Raw genomic sequence first — 18669 nt, forward strand, 5'->3', positions numbered from 1 at the left:
ATAACCTTGTGATTTTGGTAAAGGTCCAATAAGGTCTATAGAAAGCTTACTGTGAGGGGTTGCAGTATGTACGTGGAAGTGTTCTTTATCAATTTTTAAGACTGCCTGCTTAGTCTTTGCACATGTTAAGCAGTTTCTGAGATATTCATTAATAGTATCTTTCATTTTTGGCCAATAAAAACAACCTTTGCATTTATTATGAATCTTAAAATATCCAAAATGTCCTTGTGTGTCGTGATGCCGATGTAGAATTTAAGGTACCAACTACCTTGGAACTACCAGTTTCCACTTATCGTCTGGAAGGTGCTTCAGAAACAGAAGACCGTCATGAAATGTGTAAATCTCTTTGGATCCCTTCGGAGTAGGTCCTTCCTTTAAATTCCGCATAATTTCAGAACAGTATTGATCCTGTCGTTGACTCTCCTTCCAAAAGTCAACTGTGTCCTCATCAATAATATCTAAATTCAAATAATTAATGTATAATTCAATGATAAGAGGAACGCCTGTAGATAAATCAGGATACCTACTAAGAGTATCGGCAGCTTGGTTACAAGTTCCAGGTATATGATGCACGGAATAATCAAATCCTTGTAGTTTCAAGGACCATCTGTTTAGTCTCTGATTTAATGACTTCGCAGACTCCAGCCATGATAATGATTTGTGGTAAGTATACAAATTTATTTTGGTTCCAGTAACATATATATAAAATTTTTCGAAAGCAAAAAGAATTGCCAAACATTCGATCTCGTGAGTACTGTAAGTCACTTCGTCACCGCGAAGAACTCTTCTTGCATATTGTATAATCCTGGGATCCTCTCCTGAAGTGTCGCTATTTTGCTATAAAACTGTCTCGATCCACTTCTTCGAGCCATCTACATTGATGTTGAAGGTTTTTGAAAAATCAGTTTGTGCTAAAACCTCGGGAGATATAACTAATTCACGCAACTTCTCAAATGCCTCTGAATGCAAATCCTTCCACATCCAAGGAACATCAGATTTCAGAAGTTCATACAGTGGCTGAGCAGTTTCTGCAAATTTATTTATGAATTTTCGTCTCCAGTTGACCAAGACAAGGAATTTACGAAGAGCCCTTTTGTTATTAGGTGTCGGAAAATTTATTATTACAGAATTCTTGCTTGAGTCTACCTTAATTTGGCTTCCAAAAATTATATGGCCAAGAGAAGATATTTCCTTACATGAAAATTTGCACTTCGAAAACTTAATTGACATATTCGCCTCCTTCCGTTTCTGAATAACAGCTTCTAAATGTAGTAATGTTCCTGCCAAGTTTTACTGAAAATCAAGAGGTCATCCAAATAGCAAACAACGTAATCATTAAATTCCCTTGTTGATTCAGTGTTGGAGAACAGAAACTGCGGACTTTATACCAAAAGTAAGATATCGAAAGAGGTATTGTCTTCAACGATATGAAAATGCAGTATAAATATATGAATCCGAACTTAACGGTATCTGAAAATAGCCACAAGATAAGTCAATATAAGAAAAATACTGCGCCCCTAAAAAAGTTGCAACATTTCATTGATTGGTTATACTCTAACTTGCGGACTAATAACAATGCTTATTTAAATTCCTAAAATTCACAACTGGTCTTCACAGGCCCCCTTGTTTCGGGACTATGTGCAAAGGATTTAAATATGGCGAAGATTCTTGGTAAATTATGCCCCAACTTTCCTATTTGGCGAGTTCTTCTTCCAAAGGTTTTCTTCTAGATACAGGTATTTCTGTATCCAATTGTATCTTATGTGCCTCTACATTTGCATGTCTTGGTCTATCGGAAAATTGATTATGGTATTTCCATATAAGTGAAAGTAAATCTTGTTTTTGTACTTCATTTATGTCGTTAATTTCAAAAACTTTCTTGTAAATATCGCTCTTAGAAGGCATGTATTTAGATTCGATATCTGATACAGGCACATAATTTAACAATCCACAATACTTCAATTTATTTGCTTTGGATTGAGGTTCATTCTTAATCGTAGAGCTACATCGTTCGTCACATTTAGAGTGTAACAAATTAGAATCTTCATTATTTAATGTCGCACAAATTTCATTACCTGAATAACTTACTAAACTTATGTGCTGTGTCCTGAGATCTACTATAGCCTTGTACCTCCGTAAGAATGGAACTCCTAAAATAACATCAGCGTTAAGTTCCTTTAGAATAAAGAATTCCATACGAAAATATACATAATCAATTTGAAAGCTTATCGTTTTACAACCAGCAATCTTGCACCTTTTGCTTCCAACAAATCCAGATAATCTAATATCTTCAACCTCGTCTAATCTAAGATTACCAAGCAATGATATTATTTTGCACCAAACTTCGTAATTTAAAACATTTGCTTGACTTCCAGAGTCTATTATACAAGTAATAGGTAGTTTACATATGAGTCCATGTATGATTGGTACTTCTGTTACAGGAATAGGAACACCATCCTCATTAAAAGTCTAGTCTGGTTCGTCGTCGAACCATTCTAACAGAAAGTTTATTTTAAACGTTTTGAAAGATGAACTTGCATTATTTACAACATTAATATGACCTTCTTCACTAACACTATCATCAATTGAATGTTGCCTCTTAACAGGATAGCAGAGGGACTGAGGCACTTCCTTCTGCGCAACTAATTTAAAGATGCAGAGTTCGGAATTCGTTGCTGTATCGATCCTTGTACTTGATTTGTTCGCAAAGTATTTTGTTCACGATTTGCCATTCTTGTAGAATAAGAATTAGTTTGTGATACCAAACCTGCTGCTTCAGGTTGAGAATTTAATGGATTTGAATTTGAAGGAAGACACTGATATGGCATTGTATTATTATTAGCACTGCGATTTTCATTCCTGTAATAGAATCGCGATTGATTGAGCAAATTTTCATCATTAAATTGTCCTGTAGGTGAACGATAATTATTTTGCCTGTAATTATTTCGGAATTGTCCTCCGTTTCTAGATCTTAAGCCATTGTAATTGTTTCGTGCAGTAAAATTTCCATGAAAACCATAATTATTAGAAGTTCGCCTAAAATTTAACATATTATCCAGCTGTTCAATATATTCTCTCGCTGATTGTTGCTCTATCTTGCCAGAGAACTTAGGCAATTGGGATAATTCATTTAATTTTTAACTTCCACTTCTTGCATTTCCTTCTCCATTGCATGCATTTCTAGATATAGGATGATAATTTCTTCCTCCCAAACTATACGGTCGATTACCGCAAATATGATTTGCTCCATTTAACCCTGTGTTACTACAGTTATGCAATCTCGAACCATTTACAGAAGAATGAGGATCATCGTGATTCTTCGAAACTGAACATGGTACACTTGCATCACGATAAATATTACTAACACAATAATTTTGTGGGTGGGTTAAAATCACACCACATATACAAGTAGAATTAAAGCTTTGATCCAGATGACAATGTGGATTATTATGTACATTCCTAACATTGCCATTATTCGTACGAAGCACGGAACTAGAAGTAGGATGTGCATTTGTACCAAACAGTTGATAGCAAGCCCCAGTGTAGTTATATTTCTCAGCATCTAACTCTTGTTTTTGGAATGAAACTTCTGTGTCGTCACATCGAAATTTCTTTACGGAAGTTTCTTCAGAGCAAGATCTTACAGATTTATTATACTTGTGCTTCCAACGGACATGTTTACGAGCACGAGAGTTAGTAATATTTTTCTTACCAAAAACTGTCCTAGAGGAATCATCTGAAACATCAGTAGACGAGGTACTGAGTCCAACATCACCTTTGTATATTCCACAACAATTGGTTTTGTTCTGCCTTTACTATTTGTAACAACTGAATTATGAGCAGAAGAATTATGTGCAAGGGCTACGCTACCCTTATCATTATCATTAGAATTAACTTTCACTGTTAAATACTTGCTATCAGATTGAAGCTTTTTAATATTTTGTTCCATACCTTCAATACGGGAAATAAAGTGTTGGGATTTTTCTGTACAATCACAAATATGATTATGTACATCAGAATTAACATCGCTTTTACTTTCTAACATAGTGACTTATAAGGTCAACAATGTTAGAAGAGCAGTCATTATAATTTGATTTGATATTATCTAAACTTTGATCATAATCATTAAACTTGTTACTAACATCCTTCAGACGTTCGTCACAATCAAGAACGTGTTCTTTCAATGATTCTTGCACATTTTCAAATGAGATAGTTTCTCATAAAAATTGCAACATTTGTTATCGAACGCAGATTCAAGACGTGTAGTTGATTGTAAACACGCTGTACCAACCGCATCTATTTTGTCCTTAAATTCAGACATTAAAACATTGAGCCGATTGTTAACATGACTAATATCATGATTAACAGCTTCAAATTTACCATCATGCTGTGAAGATAATTGTGTATGTGCACTGGATAGTTCAGCTTGTTTTAAAGATATAACGTTGAGCTTAACCTGAATATTTTCATTAGGCAGATGTAATTCTGATCTAAGTTCCTGATTAGACTGTTCAAACTGAGTCTTAAGTTCTTGGTTAGACTGCTCAAACTGAGTCTTAAGCTCTTGATTAGAACTTAACAGCAAATTGTATGCTTCTAAAGCTGTTTAGTATGTCATTTAAATTAGGATTTATACTTTCCAAATAAACCGGCAATTGGTAATAATTGTAACTAGAATCACATTTGTTACAACAGTATTTTTCCTTCGTGGTAGAATAGATTGTCCAATGTGTGATGGAAAGCTTCAAACATGACACATGATAGCACGAATAACAATCAAAACATTGAACATACCTCAGGTCATTATCACAAAATGCCACTCCTTCAATCTTACCTGACTGTACATCACAAATGGCACCATCGAGATAATTACTACTATTTAAGTAGGTTCCTTCATATGCTCCTTCATAACTCTGATGATACAAATCTAAACAATTATAATAGAATAAAGCGAGAAGTTAACCGCACGTTTAGAAGTAAAAAAAGAGATTACTTGAAAAACAAAATTAACGAAATTGAAACAAACAGCAAAAATAAAAATATCAGAGATTTATATAAAGGTGTAAATGAGTTTAGAAAGGGGTGGCAACCTAAAGTAAACTTGATAAAAGATAAAGACGGTGAATTTATAGCTGACCCAAGCGATATTCTAAATAGATGGAAGAACTACTTTAATGACCTTTTAAATGTCCATGTAGGAGATAAATCAGAAGTGAATGAAGTCCACACGGCAGAACCTTTAGTTCCAGAACCTAACTTGACTGAAGTTAAAGATGCTATTAAAAGGCTAAAAAATAACAAAGCACCTGGCATTGATTTAATACCAGCTGAGTTAATTAAATATGGTGGAAATTCGTTAATATGTCAAATTCATAAATTAATTTGTTTAATATGGAATAAAGAAGAAATCCCTCAACAGTGGAAAGAATCCATAATTGTTCCTGTGTTTAAAAAAGGTGATAAAATGAACTGCAATAATTACCGTGGAATTTCTCTACTCTCAACAACATATAAAATATTATCTAACATTCTTTTAACAAGACTAACCCCATATGCTAATGAAATTATAGGTGATTATCAATGTGGATTTAAACGTAACAGATCAACTACAGATCAAATTTTTCACATCAGACAGACACTTGAAAAAAGTGGGAATATAATCAAAATGTCCATCAACTATTCATTGATTTCAAAAAAGCATATGATTCGGTCAAAAGACATAAATTATATAATATATTAGTAGAGTTTGGAATACCTAAGAAGCTTGTTAGTATGATAAAAATATGCACCAGTGAAACAGAGAGTAAAATTCGTGTGGGTATTAATATGTCTGACAAATTTACAATTCATGAAGGATTAAAACAAGGAGATGCATTATCTCCATTGCTCTTTAATTTTGCCTTAGAATATGCTGTTAGGAAGGTAAAAGAATCTAAAGAAGGACTAAAATTAAATGGTGTGACTCAGTTGTTAGCATATGCAGATGATGTAGACTTACTGGGGGATGATGTGAATACAATTAAGAATAATGCCAAAATATTTTTCAAAACTGCTAAAGAGATAGGTTTGGAAGTTAACAAAGAGAAAACTAAATATATGCTTACAGGCCGAAACCAAGTGTTAGGTAATAATCAAAATCTAATTATTGATAACAACTCGTTTGAACCAGTTTCCAAATTCAAATACTTAGGAGTAATATTAACAAATGAAAATTATATTAAAGAGGAAATAAAAAGTAGGCTTAATTCAGGAAATGCATGTTACTTCTCTCTTCATAAACTTTTGTCTTGTCGTTTAATATCTAAGAAACTAAAAGTTAAAATATACAAAACAGTAATTTTGCCTGTAGTATTATATGGATGTGAAACTTGGTCCCTTACATTGAAAGAGGAACATAAATTGAGAGTATTTGAAAATAAGATCCTTAGGAAAATCTTTGGACCTAAAAGGGATGAGGAGACAGGTGAATGGAGAAGGTTACATAATTTAGAACTACATAATTTGTATTCATGTCCAGATATTGTTAGAATAATTAAATCAAGAAGACTTAGGTGGGCAGGCCATGTGGCACGAATGGGAGAGGAAAGAGGAGTTTACAGGATTCTTGTTGGGAAACCTGATGGTAAGAGACCTGTAGGAAGGCCAAGACGAAGATGGAGGGACAACGTTGAGATGGACCTAAGGGAAATCGGTAGGGATGGAAAAGAGTATATAGAACTTGCTCAAGATAGGGAAAGATGGAAGGCCTGTGTTGCTGCAGCCATGAACCTTAGGGTTTAAGAAGGCTAGAGAGTTAGTTAGTTTGTTAGTTAGTCCTTCATATGCAACATTAGACTTTAGCCTACGTGAATGTCTAGGCTTGGATTCTTTACATTTATCTGCCATGATTGCACAGATTAATAATAATAAACTTGAGTACAATACAATATAGGGTCGACAATTTTGTCTTCGCAACATGTTCAACAAATTTCAAATCCAAGACAAAACAAAATTTGAAAGTCTATAACAATCATTGCGCAAACTTCAAACCACGCATCAGAAGATTGTCCTTTCTTTGTTCAATCCTGGCTGTAGGTGCCAAATTATTGAAGCTAGTCTTTCGCACACACTTCAACGAAACATCCTAGTATTTACCTTTATCCAAATGTACTTACAGTTTGCTAAATTCAAAGAAAACGCGGACATCACTATATAAAATTTCAATATATTTTTCACTTATTGATGTAGTCTTCTTTTTCTTTTTTGTTGGTATGGTCAAAATGTACATAGAAGTTTATACATCATAATTTTACATTATCAATAATGTAATCATAATAGAATTATATATCACGTTTTGCGAACATAACAAAATAGAAATTCATAAAAACACAAATATATCGTGCACCCGGTGGGGGTGCGTAGTTGCTCGAATCCCACTTAAAACTGTAGGTCCAGTCCCAATTAGCCTATCTCTGCATAAAGTGGACCTAAAACTCAAACAAAGAAACTATGCTGGCACTGGTCGGAAAAATACATAAAGAAAATCACCCCTGGTGCATAGAAAACTAGCATTACCACAATAGTTTGGTCTTTATCTACACAAAAAAGGCATTTGCTTGCATCTATTCGTTGCAACTTAACTGTAAAAAAAGGCCAATTTCTCATATTCGACACGCTCAACCTCAACTGCATAAAGCAGGATCAGTGAAAGCAAGCTGTTATCAGAGTCCATTATTCTAGGAAATTAGTTAATTATTCAAAACCAGAAACTTAGATATTTTCCTTTTTATTTTAACAGTACAAGAGTATTTTTATAGAATGGTAACAATCAACAAGTAAATATATTCCCTTTCTTTATATATCATTAATCAGACAACTACTATAAGCCCTACAATTTAAATTGATAAATAATTAGGGGGCAATGCGTGTATAGTGAAAACTGCCATACGACCGAGAATTCTAAGAATAGGTTCCTCAATACCCAAACTAAGATTAATTTAATAATAAATTTAGAATAACCAAACCTAATATAGAACCAATAAATAAACCAATAATCTATATAACGTAAAGGAACCACCATCTACGTAATTCCCCCATATAGCCACACTCACCATTCACGTTATTAAACCGAGCTTCTCCACTCTTTCCCCCGTGACCGATGCTTCAAGACAAAGCGTGCTCGTATGCTCCTAGCGGCCCCGAGCATACCAGGCATGACGTCAGTTCCAATGTTACCAGTACATTTAGTACATTTGAGGGCAGAGGGTTATATTCGTCAAGTTTCTGGGATATTATATATACAAAGTGAACTTTTAATGAAAAAATATTCAACTGTGAATTCTTTAGCTATTCCAAAAAAAATGTCGAGAGTTTGACGAGACATTATTTTTTAATTGATGATCTAGCTATGTTAGTACGGTGGCAAAAATTCCTGAAATTGATTTCCTCGGTGCATATAAGACAAACCGAGTCTAGAATGACGGACTTACATTTTTCACAAAAAAAAAAGCAATTTATTATCTTGAAAGCTATTTATTAAGCACAGCCTAATAAACCTCGGGGCCTAAATCTGTTCAATTAGCCAGATGGTGTTATTCGCCGCAACGCGAGATCATAACCGAATCCGGATAAGACCTTGGTGGCACTAAACAGAATGCTATGAGGCAGTATGTAATTTATTGCCATACTTCTAGACGAGAGTGCCACTTGTCTGTCTGTAATATCCCCACCTATATGCAGGCTACCGAATTCACCCAGTATGACAGCAAATTAAAAATGAATTTATCGCCCCCTTCCCAACCTGCTCTCGTGCGGGTATTATACAAGAGCAAGGGGTACTTTATTTCTTCTTTATACATGTATGAAGTTAGGTTGTTATATCAATGGCTGTGTGTGTAGCTGTCCATTAATTTGTCCCATGGAAACTCTGGCTAATTCAATGAAAGCTATGTGGCCGACTTCTGATATATATGCGTGTAATTGGTACTGGGTAGTGTGCGGAACATTTTAGAGTGTCATCAAGTTGTACGTAACTGGTAAACCATCGAGGTTGTTCGTGGTGTCATGGGGAATCCGATACGTGTTTTTATGATTTACATGAGACCCCAAATGTAATAATACCATTGTGTTCCTGATCCCCAAAGTTCTTGCCATTAGGAGTTGTAAATATTTAATTGATTTATGACCTTTTCCTCTGTTATACTCCTCATGATGGTTTTAGGGAGTCCTTTTCAATTCAGTCTGTTTTAAAATGCTTGTTTTCCTGAACCGTATTCATTTCCAATTGTTTCTTTTCTATTTCAGAAATATGTAAACCGATTACAACAACTACAGGTTTTAGATAACTAACTGTTTCAAAATATTTTCACAATTTCAGATCAAATATATAATATTCCTGAACAAAGTATAGACTTAGGTTTTAATACTTTATGTAATAGAATTTTGAGTAGTTCTTGTTTAATTTTGTCATCATATTAATTATCGTATCGCAAGGTCAAATTATAATTTTCTTTCTTCACATTTCCATCATTGTTTGCTACACTGAACGTTTGCATTCTTATATGGTATCAAGAGCCGTATATGCATGGCGTAATTTGGGATGCATATCGGACTCGGATTGTTGTTGAGTTGTTGTTTAAGTTCACATGCACAGATATGCTAATCAGGACTGGACTTACAAATTAAAGTGGGCTTTTACCTCTATAGGCCTCCAACGTTAACGCGAATTGAAACAGCCCATATGATTTTACCACAATTCTTCATTACTTGGACTGTACCAGCACTCAGCTAACTACATTGTCAAACTACATCCTATCATGCCACTGTAGCTGGAATTTCTTGCCGAGAAGCAGGAAGGTTACAAAGAATATTTGGGTTTTATTAGGAGAACATCTCATTGTACGATTCACATGGAGGCGAAAGCCATTTCAATCACGGAATATCTACGGGAAACCCGCATAATGCATCCAAGAATTTTACGCTGAGTTAACCCCTATCTTCCCCTCCTGGCTAAGAGGTCTTCAATATCTGGAGAAAGATCACGTCTTGCGGTTCCTTGCAAAGGAACTCCTGGAGGAAACTGGAAGTCGGAGGAAATCTCAAAACGGAAGAGAAATCTTGGCATGAGGGGCGATAGCAGAATCTCCACGCTCTCCAGAAACTAGTTGCGAAGATACATTAGTTGGGAAAACAAAAATGGTCCCCGCCGTTTCTTAAATGGAAGTGAACCCAGGCGTAGATAGTGAATTTGGAAGAGAACAATGAGAAGCCTCTTACCATTAATCATTGCTAATTTGGACCATAAAACGAATGGAAAGGAGGCAAATTATCGTCGAATTGCTTCCACGTAAAACGTCTTCCACCGATAAACCGAAGCAAAATTATAATTTACACAATTCTGTAACAAACGCTGAAACTTTACGCAAAGATATTACATCATGGGGCCCCTAGTGGTAAATTTCTTAAGAGATGGGTCATTGGTAGGGATCTTGATTTTTGCAAACGGGGTGGCGCTGAAAAACGTTAATTATAGCAGGGAAGTGTTTTATGCCTACGATTTCTACTGAAATATGAATTTTTAAAAAATACTCTAAATCGGATCAGAAAAGGTGGCATTGTTGTTGAAAAATGAAGGTTAAAGACCCGAAATCTGATGATAATGAGAGAAAAACATTGCAGAAAAGCTCAGTTTTTACTGAAAAATGAATCAAAGTCTCGAAATCAGATCAAAACGAGTGCAACGAATTTTGCCTATTACACGATTTGTTTTGTTTCATAACGAATATCAACACATGTTACACTTAAAAAAACAACTAAAAAATAGCGCAAAAATCAAACATTCATACTCTAAATAAAGTCATGCTTTGATACATTACACGAACAAGAAATGAAAGCTTGAAGAAGGGATGCTGTGAAGACCCATGTGATACTCCAGGAGTGATTTCTAGGAGGAAAGAAAGAGCACAGTGTCAAGAGGTCAGGTGCAAAATCCTCCCACTGCGTGGTGAACCACAGGATTGACAGCATTGTCCCATTCATCATCCCCTTTCAGTCGTCCTTGCAACCATCATCCTACTGCATCCAGCAGAAATGGAAATTCGGAAATTAAACATTCATCGATAAGTATAGAAGAAAAACAGAAGAAACTTCCCAAAGAACTATTTTTGTGAATGAAGATATTCTCTCGGGGTATCAACCAAGTGAGTTGTGGAAAGAACTCGAAGCTTTCGAGAGCTAACATCACTTTCATCTTCAGGGTAGAAGTTGAAAAACCCTGAAGATTAGAGTGAAGTTAGCTAACGAAAGCTTGGAATCCTTTCCAAAACTCATCTGCTCGATAGCCCGAGAGAATCTTTTTATCATTCGTCGCCAGGAAAGCTTCATGATTTAAAACTATTTTTGTTCCCACATTACTTGCCCCACAGTCATGATTGAAGCTATGATGCAAAGCAGGCTTGAAAAACTCTCATGCACTTGTGGCAAGCTTCCCGCCTGTAGACTGTACCACAGAAGTGGAAGAGTCATTACGCCGAGATGTAAGATGAAGAAATGCGCCCTCCTTTTTACTGCACCACCTCTTTCTGCCATGATTAGAGTGCCGCACTCCACTGTTACTCATGAATCAGATGACAAGATACTTCCCACTGCATAAACGCAACCGACGAAGCCTCCTTTCTCGCACCCTCCCTCCTTTCAATTATTCTTACAACGTTGAAGTACTTTTGCTCTCTCTGCAATCTCCAGTCTACACGTGCATACATGAGCGCTCTTCACAAATACAGTGGGTTGACCAGGGCTGTTGGAACGTATACAGTCACGGACACTTCTGGGTTGTAATGATCCCATTGACTTTCAACCTAGAAGTGCCCGTAACTGTACAACAGCTAGGAATGGAACCCATATTCATCAGCTGTGTTCCAGTTTTGTGGACAGCAACTTTAAGAAACATCATCAACCGAGTGAGGCTCTTCCTAAAATTTCCTTGCCTCGGTTCTCATTATCTATTTCTCACTCGCTTCAAGCATCGAGGTTAATTACATACGTGCTGAAATTATGCAAGTTATAATTGAATATGGCTAAAGACAAGCATTCACGGCGTTTGAATTACAGTCTCCGCATCGCTATAATCACAAAAATACACCAATACATGTGTGGACCCAGTATCAAAACTTTTTTCGAGGCAAATGTTGTTTTCCTTCATGTCCTTTAATTATGAGCATCTGATACATCAAAAGATGGTAAAACTCTGAAAAAGGGAAGGGAAGTTATCGCAAGCGTATATTCTTTACACCCCCTAAAGTAAGTCACCCCTAAAGACCATCCGAGCCATGGACCAGCTTTTGGCAGCTTTTATGGACAGATAAGCTAATCAGGACTGGACCTACAATTTAAAGTGGGATCTGAACAAATTTACAATGTTGTATCGAACCCGGGACCCTTTGATTACAAGGTGACGACGACGTACCAGCTTTGACGGGAAAGTTCCCAACTGAGATCACCTAATTCGAGAATCAAACCCGACCCTTCTGCTAACTTACAAATGTCTTGTAGTTCATGTGCAGAGAGGGCAGACGTGATATTAAATCCAAATTTAAATTTTGGGCTGTCAGTTTCTTATGCTGATATTAATTGTACTAAATATTTGTCAAGATTATAGCATATAATAATAATAATGTCGCCTTAGTTGGCAAGTCCGTTGAGTGGTCGATTCCTGATCGCGCTAGCCGAGGTTTTGAGTTCTAGTTCTGGACGGATATGGTGTTCCTTGTGAGTGTACTTTCATCAGTTTCATCTAATCATCATTCATCCGCCGGCCCCCGTGGCGGAGTGGTTAGCACATCGCGATACGACGCCAGGGGTCCCGGGTTCGAATCCCAACATGGATGTTTGTGTGTGTCCATTCATCAATTTCATCATATCATTACTCATCCCCATCTTCGCAAATTAGCCAAAAGTGGCATAAAAGCGAAATAAAATAAAACAAATCAATCAATCAATCATCATTCATCCCTATTGTCACGATTAGCCTAAAGAGGCAGAGAAGACACGTAAAATAACATTCAAATATTAATAATTAATTTTTAAAAATATAAATCCATTGGTATGTTTTCAAGCCATTACATTTAGAAAATTTTCATTCATAATACATTGAAAATAATTAGAATATTGATAACAGAAATCCAGAATATTTTTCACATTGAGAGTCAATGCAAGGAAAATCAATAATTTTTTTTGATTATTTTGTAATAATGTTCGGCAGAAATATCTGGAAAAAATTCTCTTTCTTTGAGAAAGAATGGTGCGTCTTTGTTCAAGCTCGATCATCGGTATAAATCTTAGAGTGTTGTAGATTTCAGTAAAGCGCAAGTTTGTGTCGATTTTCTCGAGGCTGCAAATGTTGTTAACGCTGTGATGGATGTTTCGTTTTTGGACCCGGGCTTTGGGCGGAGGCGGGGGGAGGCTAGTGACACAGGGCATCCCATTTCTTCACAAGATGAATTGTCCACTTTCACTGAGGGACAGGAGAGTCCCAAAAGAACGTCCCCGTAGAATTGCCGCCTCTACATCTCTCTCGCTGCCCTTCTTCTTTTCTAAGTTTCTTGAACCCCATCCTGTTCAGAAGGGTCCAGAACATCATCAAATGAAACAAAATCTACCGTTCCTTCCAGAGATTTGACCCCAGGCAACATTCCGAGCATCACCTTTCGTCATATTTTATTTTGGGATGTCTGTTCGTTGGCGCCATGTCAAGTATTGCACGCTAAAGGACGTAATATTTGATTATGGATGCTATTAGGCTATGGTATTTATTTACATCACTGTAAAACCCGGTGTCATTCATCGCGGTCCAGCGGCGGTAAAAATATATTCGGGAAAATTTAATTTTCTTGAGTGGAATAGCCTCGCACCCCTCTCCATCCCCCCCCCCACACGCACACACACACACCTAATGCTAAGAAAGTGCAAAATTGTATTTTTTTTTTGTTTGGTTTGGTTCATTTTACTTTCAGCCAATCAGGAAGATTAGGATAAGTGATTAAATTGATGAAGGGACACTCACAAAGAACCGGGATTCGAACCTGGGACACCTGACGTCCTGGTGCGCTGTGTTAACTACTCCACCGCGGAGGTCGACGCAAAACTGTTCACATGTGTATGGGTGTGTGTGTGTGCGTATACATGTATGTATGTGTGTTTACACTGAGTTGTTTCACATTTATTTTATGATCTTAACATGTGCAGACCTTTGTCATGCACACAAACAAACAAATGTATATTGGTAATAATGCACACAAGTATAAATGTAGGAGTGCATTTAGAATGAGTTGAAGACTATACCTATTGCTGTATCAATATATGGATCCGAATACCTCAAAATCATAACACATGTAAAACGTATCCAGATCAAAACTGCACTAAAGAACATTGGTCATTCACATTGAGATATTTATTTATTATAATAACATTATAAGTGTTGATTTTAATCCTTTCACTAAAAGAATAACATTGAAATATCATATTTTATTTATATTTTCATCGTTGCCAACATAATTTGGGTCGGAAGAAATTCTAAAATATGCACAGAACATTGTAGCTACAAGACACGTACTTGCAATTAAAGAAAATAATTGAATAAAGATGTTTTTAACCAACATGAACAAAATAGGATAGCAAGAAGGCAGAATGTCATCCATTAAGCGTGGTCCGAATTAAGCCCTGGACATTGTATTAAACTCTTAGCCACCTCTTCTTAATGCTTCAAAATCTGGCAGCATCGGAATTTGAGCTGTTTGCGGGCCACACTAAATTTGATGAGTCGGCAGGGCCATTTCGGTCAAGCTCCACGCTAAAACAAACGATAATTGGCATTATTGGAAAACAGCACTTTGGTTCCATGTAATACCTAGTTTACCCACGCTTAATTTGCAGGGTGGTATGCGTTAAGTTATTTTAATTGGCTTTCAAACTACACTTAATTTCAATTAAAATGTTTTCAATGGTGCTTTGAGTTTGGGGTCCTGTGGAATCGTCCGGCTTTAGTTGTAGTCATTTTCCACAAGCTCTTCTTCCCTATTTGATCCCTTCCGGTCCGAGATAACACCGTAATGCATGAAAGAACATGCTACGGGGTTCGATATCAATAGCTGGAACTGTCAACTTGCATTTCGCAGTGTAAATTATTGCCAAATGAACTTGCCAAAGAGGGATCGTGTTCGCTGCAGCAAGAAATCCAAAAACCTTCCTCAAAAAACAAATTTCGCACATTGAGTTTGGAAGAATGCCCAAGTCTCTGAGAGCTAACAACAAAGAGACTTTGATTTTCTTTATATTTATTTATTTTACTTCGCTTCTTGTGCCACTTTTGGCTAATTTGCGAAGATGGGGATGAGTGATGATGATATGGATGAATAGACATCATAAACGTCCATGCCCAAGCCAGGATTTGAACCCGTGTCCCCTGGCGTCGCAGCGCGATGTGCTAACCACTCCGCCACGGGGGCCCGCCAAAGAGACTCTGAAAAGACCCATTGTCTTAGGCTCAAACGAGGGAAGGAAACATTATAATGGAGGCTTGAACTTAGCAGCAAAAGTTTATATTTATTTTCCTTAAAAAAATAGAATAAAATAAACTTTGTTGTTTCATTGAAATTGGGTAAAATTGTTTTGTGTGTCTTCAAGTTGTCCCAAGAACTACTCGTGGTCTGCATTTTCATTGAGTATATGTGAGGGATTTTCGCAGACATTCCAGTTTAATGAGTGGATGCTATCTTTAACGAAGACCACGGACGCTTCCTACTACGCCTTCTTTCCGTCATTCCTTCGCTTCCAAGTTGTGGTTCAATTACGTAATAAATTAAGGACATAAGTTAATTTAACTACCAACCAACCCAAGGGCACCTTAACGAATAATATAGACTACACACTCACTTTAGTGTATGTGTGTGTATGTATAACAATAATACTTTTTGCATTGATCATTAGGACACTTGTTTATCTTATTATTTTTATTATTACTATTATTGTTATGTAAGATTGCAAGTACGTGAAAGTTTGTTTCAAGTCCATTTTGTCCAGTCCATTGCTAATCGGAATTGGAACTACAGTTTAAGGTATGATCCCACTATTTGCCTCCGCGTGTATCGACTTAGGGACCCATTGATTAAAAGGCGACGACGTTACTTTTACGCCATCGGGGAGGCCTGTGCTTCTTTAGGACAATCACTATGCACTATTTGTTTGGGGACATTAACACAGAGAAAGAAAGGTGTTTAGTTATTTATCCGGATGCAGGTGGTCGAGCGTGTTGAGTGGCTGAACTTACAATCTATACACTGACGGTGCCAGGTTGGAGTCATTGGGTGTTCCTTTGCGGATATCCCTTCATCATTTTCCTCTAATCACCTTTCATCCTCACCGTCACGATTTTATACAAGTAACAGAAAAACAATGTAATATGAGAAACATACCAGTACATATTGCTATTAAGCGGCTTGCAAGTAGCGTTAACATGGACGTGCCAACAAATTTAACTTCAATCAAACGACTGATTCGATTCTCGTGTTAACTCTAATCAGAGTCTTGATTACTTACTGTGTGCAGACGGTGTACTTTAATGCAGACGTTTCCTCTACAACTGTTTCTCTGTTCCATTCTGGAATTCACTTGGGCAGATAAATTGTCACCAGCATGTAACAGATTTGGTACAGCGGTGTATGTTACATTTCTCCTTCGGTCATCCTGTTGTATCAAAAGTTTTGGAACAGTCTGAGAAATCCACACCCTCTTTCCCGAACCACAATCGATCATTGGACTTCCTTTTCGCCACCGCGTGCTGTGCAGTGCCAAATCTCTACTGTGACAGCTTTGGGTGTGCACAGATGGAATGTTCGCTCAACCGGAGTCTCCACATCTCAACGATACAAACTTCTCCCACGCTGTCACTGGAACCAATTCTTGAGGAAAATTATATCTAGTGGTCAACGTGTCCCCACGAGATGTAGTTGAGATGAAATTTGAAAGTTCATCCTGAGAGCAATCAATACCTAAATGCCCATGAAGAAAAACTGAATGTTATTTTGATGTAGACGAAGAGACATAATGGCAAATGACAGCTCTCTTGGACACTAAACGCACGGCCATGAAAATAGGCTGCTGGGCAGAATTTCGCTGGTGCCACATGTGGGAAAAGCAAAGCGAGAGCGGGACAAAAGTCGCTGGTTCCCGCGCACTGTGTGGCAACGTCAACCAGGCTGCGTTGCCTAGTTCGAGCGTCAGACCGACCTCTCTCCGGGGCATACAGTTGTCATCCCTGACCTTTGGAGCAAATACTGTCAGTTTGTATCACATGGATTACGAAGACCAACTCTACAACGAGATCTTTCATTCTCTTAAAACTCCGAACACGGGGTTGTGCTCCCACGTGGCAACAGCGCGAACTTCTGCCACCCGCCTAATTTCCTGGCCGTGCGTTTAGATAATCAACATTGTTTTAAGCTTTACCAATTAGTGTCAAACTCATGCCAACTTCTGCAAGAATGGAATGGATGGAGATGACCGCCTTAGCCACTCCGTTCACTAGTAGTTTCGTTGTTTCTGTAGTTTTTGTTTCTTTTCTTGTCTACTTTATGCCCAGATAGGCCAATCGGGACTTAACCACTGTGCAATGTGGCCTAACCGGAGATCGAAACCGTCAGCCCTTGATTACAAGGCGTCAGGGTTACAACTACGCAATCAGGAAGGCCCAGTTTCTAGAGTTGAACCTGAAAGTAAATAACTGTGATTCACAAACAAGATTATTTGAATGATAAATAACCATTGAGAAAACGTATCAGATTAACTAAAACATGTGATCATTCTTCAAGATTTTCAAATTTCCTACGAAAATTCAAGATAATAATAATTCATCTACAATAAGATTAGATGCGATGATAGGGTCCAAGGTGCAAATCTCGGTACATACTTACTACTAAATATACACCTTGAATTAAGGTGGAAAATAAATATAGCTTGGATATTGGCTCTAATAGCTTCTACACTAGAAAATACAGTTTTTAAACTCAGTCTCTATCTCTCTGCCAGGGCCTACCTGATGGCGTAGTGTTAGCGTCGTCGCCTTGTAATCAACGGGTCCCGGGTTCGATACCCGATGGAGGCACATGGCACACTGGTTCGGATCCCACTTTAAACTGTATGTCCAGTCCCGATTAGCCTTCCTGTGCATAAAGTGGACTTAAAGCAACAAATCAATAAATCTCTCTCTCTCGAATCATATTTACTTGATGAATCGTATTTTAGGAATACTATTCCACAAGATAGTTATGATGCACTGATAGCAGTATTTAATAATTCAGAATTATTGTTACACAAAAGTCTAGACGAATAGATTAGTAATACGAACAACGCCATCTTAAGAATATCAATAAAGTTGTGAGAAAAATATTATGTTTCATGATTTAGTTTAGTTTAGTTTAATTTACTTTGCTTTCCTGCCAATTTTGGCTATTCGCGATGATGAGGATGAGTGTCGATAAGATGAAAGTAATGAAGAGCCAATCACACACACACACAGACAACACACAACGAAGGTAGGATTATACTGGGCATGTTACTCAGACGCCAGAGCCTCGTTAGTCTGCAAATCACATTCCAGGTGTACAACGTGGAAGTGAGGTTGACATTGGGGTATCTTGA

This window comes from Lepisma saccharinum, chromosome 2 (genome assembly GCF_977018435.1).
Source record: "Lepisma saccharinum chromosome 2, izLepSacc3.1, whole genome shotgun sequence".
In the NCBI taxonomy this organism is placed as follows: Eukaryota; Metazoa; Arthropoda; class Insecta; order Zygentoma; family Lepismatidae; genus Lepisma; species Lepisma saccharinum.